This window comes from Pongo abelii, chromosome 3 (assembly GCF_028885655.2).
Source record: "Pongo abelii isolate AG06213 chromosome 3, NHGRI_mPonAbe1-v2.0_pri, whole genome shotgun sequence".
In the NCBI taxonomy this organism is placed as follows: domain Eukaryota; kingdom Metazoa; phylum Chordata; class Mammalia; order Primates; family Hominidae; genus Pongo; species Pongo abelii.
Genome location: NC_071988.2, coordinates 210,388,635 through 210,398,127, shown reverse-complemented (window position 1 = coordinate 210,398,127; position 9,493 = coordinate 210,388,635).

Sequence of the window (9,493 nt, the reverse complement as noted above, 5' to 3'; positions counted from 1 at the left end):
ACCGTGCCTGGCCCCTGCTGGACTTTTTCAAAAGCAAATTCCAGACATCATAATTTTATCGATAAAAATGTCAGTATGGGCCAGGAGAGGTGACTCATGCCTGTAATCCTAGCACTTTGGGAGGCCGAGGCGGGCACATCACTTGAGCCCAGGAGTTTGAGACCTGCCTGGGCAACATGGTGAAATCCCATCTCTATAAAAAATACAAAAGTTAGCCGGGTGTGGTGGTGTGCACCTATAGTCCCAGCTGCTGGGGAGGCTGAAGTGGGAGGATCGCTTGAGCCCAAGAGGTTGAGGCTGCAGTGAGCCGAGATACTGCCACTCCACTCCAGCCTGGGTGACAGAGTGACACCCTGTCTCAGAAAGATAAAAAATAAAAAAAGTCGGTATGTATTATTCAGAGAAAAGGACTTTTATTTTATTTATTTATTTTTTTTGAGACGGAGTCTGGCTCTGTTGCCCAGGCTGGAGTGCAGTGGCGCGATCTCGGCTCACTGCAAGCTCCGCCTCCCAGGTTCACACCATTCTCCTGCCTCAGCCTCCCGAGTAGCTGGGACTATAGGCACCTGCCACCACGCCCGGATGATTTTTTGTATTTTTAGTAGAGACGGGGTTTCACCGTGTTAGCCAGAATGGTCTCGATCTCCTGACCTCGTGATCCGCCCGCCTCGGCCTCCCAAAGTGCTGGGATTACAGGCATGAGCCACTGCGCCCGGCCGAGAAAAGGTCTTTTAAAACATTAACTACAATATTATTTTTTACTCTGAGCAATTAATAATTTATTAATATTATCTAATATCTAGATAATAGATAATAGTAGATATTCACATTTTTCTGATAATCTCAGAAATATCTTTTTGGGTCAGGCGGGGTGGCTGATGCCTGTAATCCCAGCACTTTGGAAGGCCAAGGCGGGCGGATCACCTGAGGAGTTCGAGACCAGCCTGGCCAACATGGCAAAACCCTGTCTCTACTAAAAATACAAACAATTAGCCGCGTGTGGTGGCTCGTGTCTGTAATCCCAGCTACTCAGGAGGCTGAGGCAGGAGAATCGCTTGCACCCGGAGGCGGAGGTTGCGGTCAGCTGAGGTGGCACCACTGCACTCCAGCCTGGGCAACAAATGTGAAATTCCATCTCAAAAAAAAAAAAGAAATATATTTTTGGAATTGTTCAATCTAAATCCAAACAAGTTTCATGGATTGCATTTAGTTGATAACACGTATTAAATCTTCATAATCTTTTTTCTTTATTTGTTGAAGAAATCAGGTTGTCTTGCACAATTCTTATCCTTGTCCCCCCACACACCCTACACTCCACAGTTGATTTGGCTGGCTGTCCCCTCTGGTGTTCTCTAATGTGTTCTTCTGAACCCAGTATTTTTTTTTTTTTTGAGATGGAGTCTGGCTCTGTCGCCCAGGCTGGAGTGCAATGGCGCGATCTCGGCTCACCGCAACCTCCGCCTCCTGGGTTCAAGCAATTCTCTTGCCTCAGCCTCCTGAGTAGCTGAGATTATAGGCATGCGCCACCAAGCCCGGCTAATTTTGTATTTTTAGTAGAGACGAGGTTTCTCCATGTTGGTCAGGCCTGTCTCAAACTCCCAACCTCAGGTGATCCACCTTCCTCGGCCTCCCAAAGTGCTGGGATTATAGGTGTGAGCCACCGCACCCGGCCCCCAAGATTTTTAAGAGACGGATTTAGGGGTAATTACTCGAGCTCCAAAGGTTAAGAATCACTGCATATGTAGGAACTGTGCAGTGGTGGTAAGGGCACCAGAGAAGCCAAATAGAAAGCAATGTGTAGTTGTTTTTGTGCCAATAAATGAGAATAATAATCTAGAATTAATCAGTCACTCAACAAGCCTTATGTTGACATGTAGTTTACCATGGGCCTCTCATTTCAAAAAGTTTAGCAGAAAATTAGCTGGGCATGGTGGTGCCCGCCTGTAGTCCCAGGTACTTGGGAGGCTGAGGCAGGAGAATCACTTGAACCCCAGAGGCGAAGTTTGCAGTGAGCTGAGAACACCTGGGCCACAGAGTGAGACTCTGTCTCAACAACAACAACAACAACAACAACAACAAAAGTTTAACAGCTAAAGTAGGATCATGGAGCTTGTTTTGTGATATTTTTATTATTGATTCTCCCATCTCCATATTTCTATCATCTGCACATATCCACCTGCTTTATCCTACTTTCAGCTACACTCCAATTGCCGTACTGAGTCCTACCAGACAACAACTCTAAAGATTTGTAACTAATCACTCAGATTTGTAACAAACAACTGTATCATGTCACTTCTGTGATCAATAATTGGCTATGCCTTTGACATTGTTATGTATTTATACTATTTTGAATCTGAATAAAATTTTTTTCTGATTTAACTAATCAAAGTAAGAACTCTTACTTTAGAAGTACATTAGGCACATTTAAAATATAGATTTTGACCTTGGAGTTTCTGGAAAAATTATTCTATGTGTTCTCTTTTATGACAATGGAACTGTCACTTAGGATTTACAGAAGACATCTGGATTCTCATATCTGCTTCTGTATTCAATCGGTTTTGATATGTTGATTGAGTGAAGTATATGAAGAAAAGCCAGCCTCACACAGTATTTTAATAGCTGTTTCAGATACCTGTGGATACCCTGAATCTACACCAAACCTTTACAAGTGTAGGTTTTTTTTTTTTTTTTTGAGATGGAGTCTCGCTCTGTTGCCAGGCTGGAGTGCAGTGGTGTGAACTCGGCTCACCACAACCTCCGCCTCCTGGGTTCAAGCAATTCTCCTGCCTCAGCCTCCTGAGTAACTGGGACTACAGGCGCTCGCCACCACGCCTGGCTTTTTTTTTGTATTTTTAGTAGAGATGGGGTTTCACCGTGTTAGCCAGGATGGTCTCGATCTACTCACCTCGTGATCCAACCACCTCGGCCTCCCAAAGTGCTGGGATTCCAGGTGTGAGCCCTCGCGCCTGGCCTGTCCCTTGCACCTTTAATGGATCTCTCCTCACTATAATTTTGTAATATAATACACTGAAAATATTGGTTCACTGAGTTATGCAGATCTTCCAAATGTTGACATATTTCAGTAATGTTGAAAAATTATATTCATGAAACAACATAATAATCTTATCAGAAAATGTTGAAGTACAGGCAAGCTGCAAAGTTCACAGTGATAGATTCAAGTTTTTAAAATTTTTTAAATTTCTAGTTTTCTTGTGAAAACTCAGATTCTATCCCTGACCAAAAATAGTTTTTTCTCTGAGATCACAGGCCCATTTCACTTGTTTCTAAGAGTATGTCTGTATATTTTTGAGAGACACCCCGATCTGAATAACCATACCCAGCGTCTTCGTCATTCTTTCAAGTAAAATTTATGTTCCATGAAAAAAATCAGCTAAGTCAGCTCTCAAGTCCACCAATTTCATAGATTCTATTCTTTGAGACATCTGTTGTACTTGGGTACTTAGGCATACAACAGATATGCTTTATGCATATGTCCATTTCATCAGAGAAAATATTAAAAAATACTTCATAATAATGTGAACTCAAGGGCTGAGATGTAGTAAAATTGATTCTTTTTAGTGCTTCATTAAAACATTTCAATTTTTAACATTTCTATTTATTTATTTTTAAACCGACATCATTAAGACATTTAAAAAATAAAACTGGCTCTTGTTTGCTTTGATACATGGAAGTGACTACTAGCATGTTATGACTACCAAGACAGTTTGGTGCCACTGCCTTGATTCGTTCTAAGGCACCAACTGGTTCATCCATTATTGCTTTTGCACCATGAATGTCAACGTGGACACTGTGAAAAAGGCAAAGAACGCATTAGAAACTCCTATTCATCACTTAAGAAAATGCTTTAGACGAATTTCCTCTCTCACTTTGAAAACTGTTCAAAAATATCTTTTAAAGCTGATCATATATACATTCAAAGAATGGGCAATTCTAGTTACATACAGAAGAGACTGGGCATGGTGACTCACACCTGTGATCCCAGCACTTTTTGAGGCTGAGGCAGGATGATCATTTGAGCTCAGGAATTCAGGATGTGCCTGGGCAACATGGCGAGAGAGACCTCATCTCTAAAACATTTTTTTCAAATTAGCTGGGTGTGGTCGTGTGTGCTTGTAGTACCAGCTACTTGGGAGGCTAAAGTGGGAGGATCACTTAAGCCCAGGAGATCCAGGCTTCCGTGAGCCATACTCATGCCACTGCATCCAAGTCTGAGTGACAGTGAGACCCTTCCTCTAAAATAAAATCAAAACAAAAAAACAGAATAGTCATTACAGCACTGTTAGTGATAGCTGAAAACTGGAGACTTCTCAGATGCCATCAACAGCATTAGAGGTTAGTAGAAAACTAACATCTAACAGCGTTAGAGGTTAGTAGAAAAATTATCTTTTGGGGTAGGGAAGGTAAAGTCTGGAAGCCGGTAAGGGGAATATAAGAGCATTTATGACTTATTTTTCTGTCTCTAATATTTCAATAAAGAATCTATATTAAAATGAATTTGATGAATGAATGAATGAGTTCTTGTACTATTTTAAGAATATTTGTTACTTCTTGTCTATACGCGTTTCACAATTGATCTTTCCCACATACATTCATTCCACATATGTAGTTAGTTTCTGTCTACTTACTACGTGCTAGACAACTTATACTAGGCATTGGGAAAACAGAGGTAAACAAAAAGGTACAACTTCTCTCTCTTTATGTAGTTTGCAATGCAGTTTATTTACTTTGAACAAAATAATATTAGTGCCACCACTTCTAAACAAACCTGGACGATAATTCATTGATGGAATGTTCTGTGACCCAGTTTTTTTTTTTTTTTTTTTTTTTTTATTCCTTTCAACTATTTCCTTGATCAGGAAGTGTCTATATCCAGATAAAACTTTACACGTAAAAAATTTGTCTTAATCTTTAGTGGTTAAAGATGTCAAACTTCCTGATTTCTTAGATATTTAGATTTGACCATATTTAAGCTCCAAGAAAGGAAGCATTTCATTGAGACCACATTTCTTCTGAGATTGTTAATGAGAGAGTGATCTGCAAAAGTGCATGCTCTACATTTTCTTCCTTTAACACTTATGTGAGGCATTATCAGTTCCTCATATTTCTTTGGGAAGGACACAAAGGGACACCATTATTTCCTCCCCCATCTTTAAATGTGAGAAGCATGTGTCCAATTAAATCTAGTACTTCCTCTTCATTGTTCTCTATGAATAATTAACCTTTCTAAGTGCTGACATCAGGAAGGTTTTGAATCTTCCCTTTTCTTCCAAGGGAAAAATAAAATGAGGAGCAGAACAGATTTTTTTATATAGTTTTCTTTTTAATCACTTCTAAGGATATAGTTAATCATAAAATATGAGGGTTAAAATCTCAAATGTTGATCCTGAAAATGATTATTTTGTTTATTCTTTGGTTATAATGATTTTATTATTAATGTGGGCTTCTCTAAAGTAAGAACGTTCTCTAATGCAATCATTTAGAACAATATGGTCACCAGTCTACTTTCATTAGTCACATGGGAACACTGTAAATCAATTTCTATGATCTTTGCAACCGAAACTTGCTGGATGCCAGCTGTGTTAATTTCTGTTAATTATCATCCTTTTAAATCTCATCCTTTCTGTAAGTGAGATATGTGCTTTAGGACTTTTTTATAGTGTAAATTGTTCTGCTCATCCTCCTACAGGCCTCCGACAAGGTTTTTGCCCCTCTAAGTTGATTTATAATGTAACCTTGAAACAAGGAGAAGCATTAGTCGGCTGCTGTTTTAATACGTGGCTTGTCAGCTATTTTATAACTATTGTTACACAATTATTGGCTAGAGAAATTTCTAGATAGGAGGCCTCTGAATCTCTAATTATTTTGAAAGTTAAGCTGAATATTCTTGATCATATCGATCCTCTGTGCTAATAAATACTTGACTGATGGAGAGAAAACAGCTTTGATCTGTCTACAGGTTTTGATTTTGTCATAAACTAGTGAATTTGGGGAGCTGAAAATGTGATGAAATCATTTTGCATGTAACCTGTGAAAATACTGTTTTCCTCTCTGTTTATGTCTACCTATTTTGCAACACAGAGTTCAATTATCTTAAGGACTCAATAACATTTTGGAATCAGAGTTCTGTGCAACTCTTCGTTTCCCGAGTCAAATTTGATCAGGCTCATTTCCATGGTGATTTATTTTTCCAACATGCACAATTGCATTGTCAGAATAATTCTTATCTTCACCCGAATTGTCACGCAGTCTCCCCTTCTGGCTTCTCTTCCTGCATTCCCAGTTCCCATCTCCTTCAATCGCATCTCAATCCATTCACTCCACCAAGCTGAAAACCTCAAGATCCTCCTGCATGCCTGCTCCTCCTCCTCCCTCCCTCACTCCGCATTCGGCCCCGGCCTGATCACTTAACCTAAATATGTCCTTCCTCCTCTCTCCTCCTTATCCCAACAACTGTGCTTTTTCCAAGCTTTCCATATTTCTTATTTCCAAACTAACAATTCTGCAGTCTTTTCCTCTTTTCTGCTTCACATCTGCTTATATCCATGGGCCACACAATAGTGTCAGATACAGCATGCAAATCTGAACTTACTGCTCCTCTGATTAAATGCACTACTTTTTTGAAGAATGCATTCACCAGAATGGTTCCTTAGAGCTCGTGAATTTTTGGTGCTTATGCCTTTTATTAATGCTTTATACTTTGATGTATTTCTTGAAAATGAGCTCAGTTCTTATGAGCAATTTAAAAAATAATACAAAATATTAAAGCTCTACCTTCAATGGCTTTAGGTTCTACATGTGAGAAACCGAAGCTCTTATGCACAGTATGAAAGCCCCTTTAGTGCAAGGCCCCTCCCAGCATCTGCACTCTTCCTTCCTTCCTTCCTTTCTTTCCTTTCTTTTTCTTTTTTTGAGACAGTCTCGCTCTGTCGCCCAGGCTGGAGTGCAATGGCACGATCTCTGCTCACTGCAACCTCCGCCTCCCAGGTTCAAGCGATTCTCCTGCCTCAGCCTCCTGAGTAGCTGGGATTACAGGTGCCCACCACCATGCCCAGCTGATTTTTGTATTTTTATTAGAGATGGGGTTTCACCATGTTGGTCAGGCTGGTCTGGAACTCCTGACCTCGTGATCCGCCCACCTAGGCCTCCCAAAGTGCTGGGATTCCAGGCGTAAGCCACCGCGCCCGGCCTGCACTCTTTCCTTTTGCAGTTCTTGCCCAGCACTTTATTTCATGCCTAGCCAATGTCTTCCACGTCTCCAGGCTTTGGCTCCCACGACTTCCTCTGACTGGTGTCACTGGTTGTATATCTGCAAACCATACATCTGATAAGGAGTTAATGCCTAAAATGTATAAGGAAATCAAATGACTCAATAGTAAGAACACAAAAATCCAATTAAAAAATAGGCAAAGGACCTAGATAGACATTTCTCTAAAGAAGACATACAAATGGCCTGCAGGTATGTGAAAAAATGCCCAACATCAAGAATCATCAGAGAAATGCAAATTAAAACCATAATGGGATATTATCTCACATCGATTAGAATGGCTATTATCAAAAAGGAAGAGGTAACAAGTGTTGGTAAGGCTGTGGAGAAAAGGGAGCCCATTCACTGTTGGTGGGAAGGAAAATTAATTCAGCAACTATGGAGAACAGGATGGAGTTCCTAAGAAAATTAAAAACATAACTACCATATGATTCAGTTCTCAAAGAGACTAAATATTTTCCTAACACTAGAAGACACCTACCTATTCGTGGACCTGAATTACGTCTGCAGACCAGGAAGGGCCACTGTGAAGTCATCCCAATGCAGGGCAGGGCAAGAGGGCATTCACAGAGTCCCACCCTCACTTACTACCTCAGCAACAAACCCCAAATCAAGACACTGTGAAAATTCTTACCACGTATGAATACACTTTGCATGTTATTTTTACTTTATCCAGAAATATCTGGCAATAAAAGACTGCTAGCATTTCTATGGAAAACTTTATCTGGGGAAAATCTAGAGGGATGCCATGGCTTCTTTTGGATCACAGAATCCTAGGGCGCTGCGAGCGGAAATCACAGGGGATGGCGCTGTGAGACAAATATGCTGGAGTTGGATGCTTCCTTCATTTAAGAACAAAGTGTCTGCGGAGGCTGGCTGGTGTAAGGGACAGAAGGTGGAGTGGGCTTTGTAAATATCAGACCTACCCATTAAAGATGTCCTTGGAAAGCTGGGCACCGTGGCTCACGCCTGCAATCCCAGGCGGCCTTTGGGAGGCCGAGGCGGGTGGATCACGAGGTCAGGAGTTCAAGACCAGCCTGGCCAACATGGTGAAACCACCGTCTCTACTAAAACTACAAAAAAAAAAGAAAAGAAAGAAAGAAAAAAAAATTAGCCGGGCGCGGTGGCAGGCGCCTGTAATCCCAGCTACTCAGGAGGCTGAGGCAGAATAATTGCTTGAACCCGGGCAGCAGAGGTTGCAGTGAGCTGAGACCGCGTCACTGCACTCCAGCCTGGGCGACAGAGTGAGACTCCATCTCAAAAAACAAAACAAAACAAAACAAACAAACAAAAAGATGTCTTTGGAAAATCTTCGATTGTATAAGCCACCGTGTGTGTGTGTGTGTGTGTGTGTATTTTAATTCAAGCGAACAAAACTATAACATACTGACAATTTTAAATATTTTCATCTTCAGCATACTTTTCTTTGTTTCTTTATTTTTTATTATTATTATTTTTTGAGACAGGGATCTGGCTCTGTCACCCAGGCTAGAGTGCAATGGCACGATCTCTGCTCACCGCAACCTCCGCCTCCTGGGTTCAAGCAATTCTCCTGCCTCAGTCTCCCGAGTATCTGGGACTACAGGTGCGCGCCACCACGCCTGGCTAATTTTCGTAGTTTTAGTAGAGACGGTGTTTCACCATATTGGCCAGGCTGGTCTTAAACTCCTGACCTCAGGAGATCCATCCGCCTCAGCCTCCAAAAGTGCTGGGATTACAGGCATGAGCCACCGCGCCCCACCTCTTTATTTTTTAAGAGATAGGGCTCACTCTGTTGCCCAGGCAGAGATGGCAGTGGCACAATCAAAGCTCATCGTAGCCACAAATTCCTGGGCTAAAGTGATCCTTCTCTCAGCCTCCGAAGTAGCTGGGACTACAAGAGTGTGCCCCCACACCCGGCTAATTTTTTTATTTTTGTAGAACCGGGGTGCTGCTATATTGCCCAGGCTGGTCTTGAACTCCTGGCTTCAAGCCATGCGCCTGCCTCCGCCTCCCAAAGTGTTGGGATTATAGGTTTGAGTCACTGTGCTTGGCCTCAACATACTTTTTAAAAGTTAATATATGTGCTCACTAAGGAAACATAAACATGGCAATTTATGTCAACCACCTAGAATGTGCTATAAAACTGTAATACCTTCAGGGGGCTGGGTCATTGGCTCGGCACAGTAAAGAATAACAATACCATGGATAATAATTCATGTCCATACT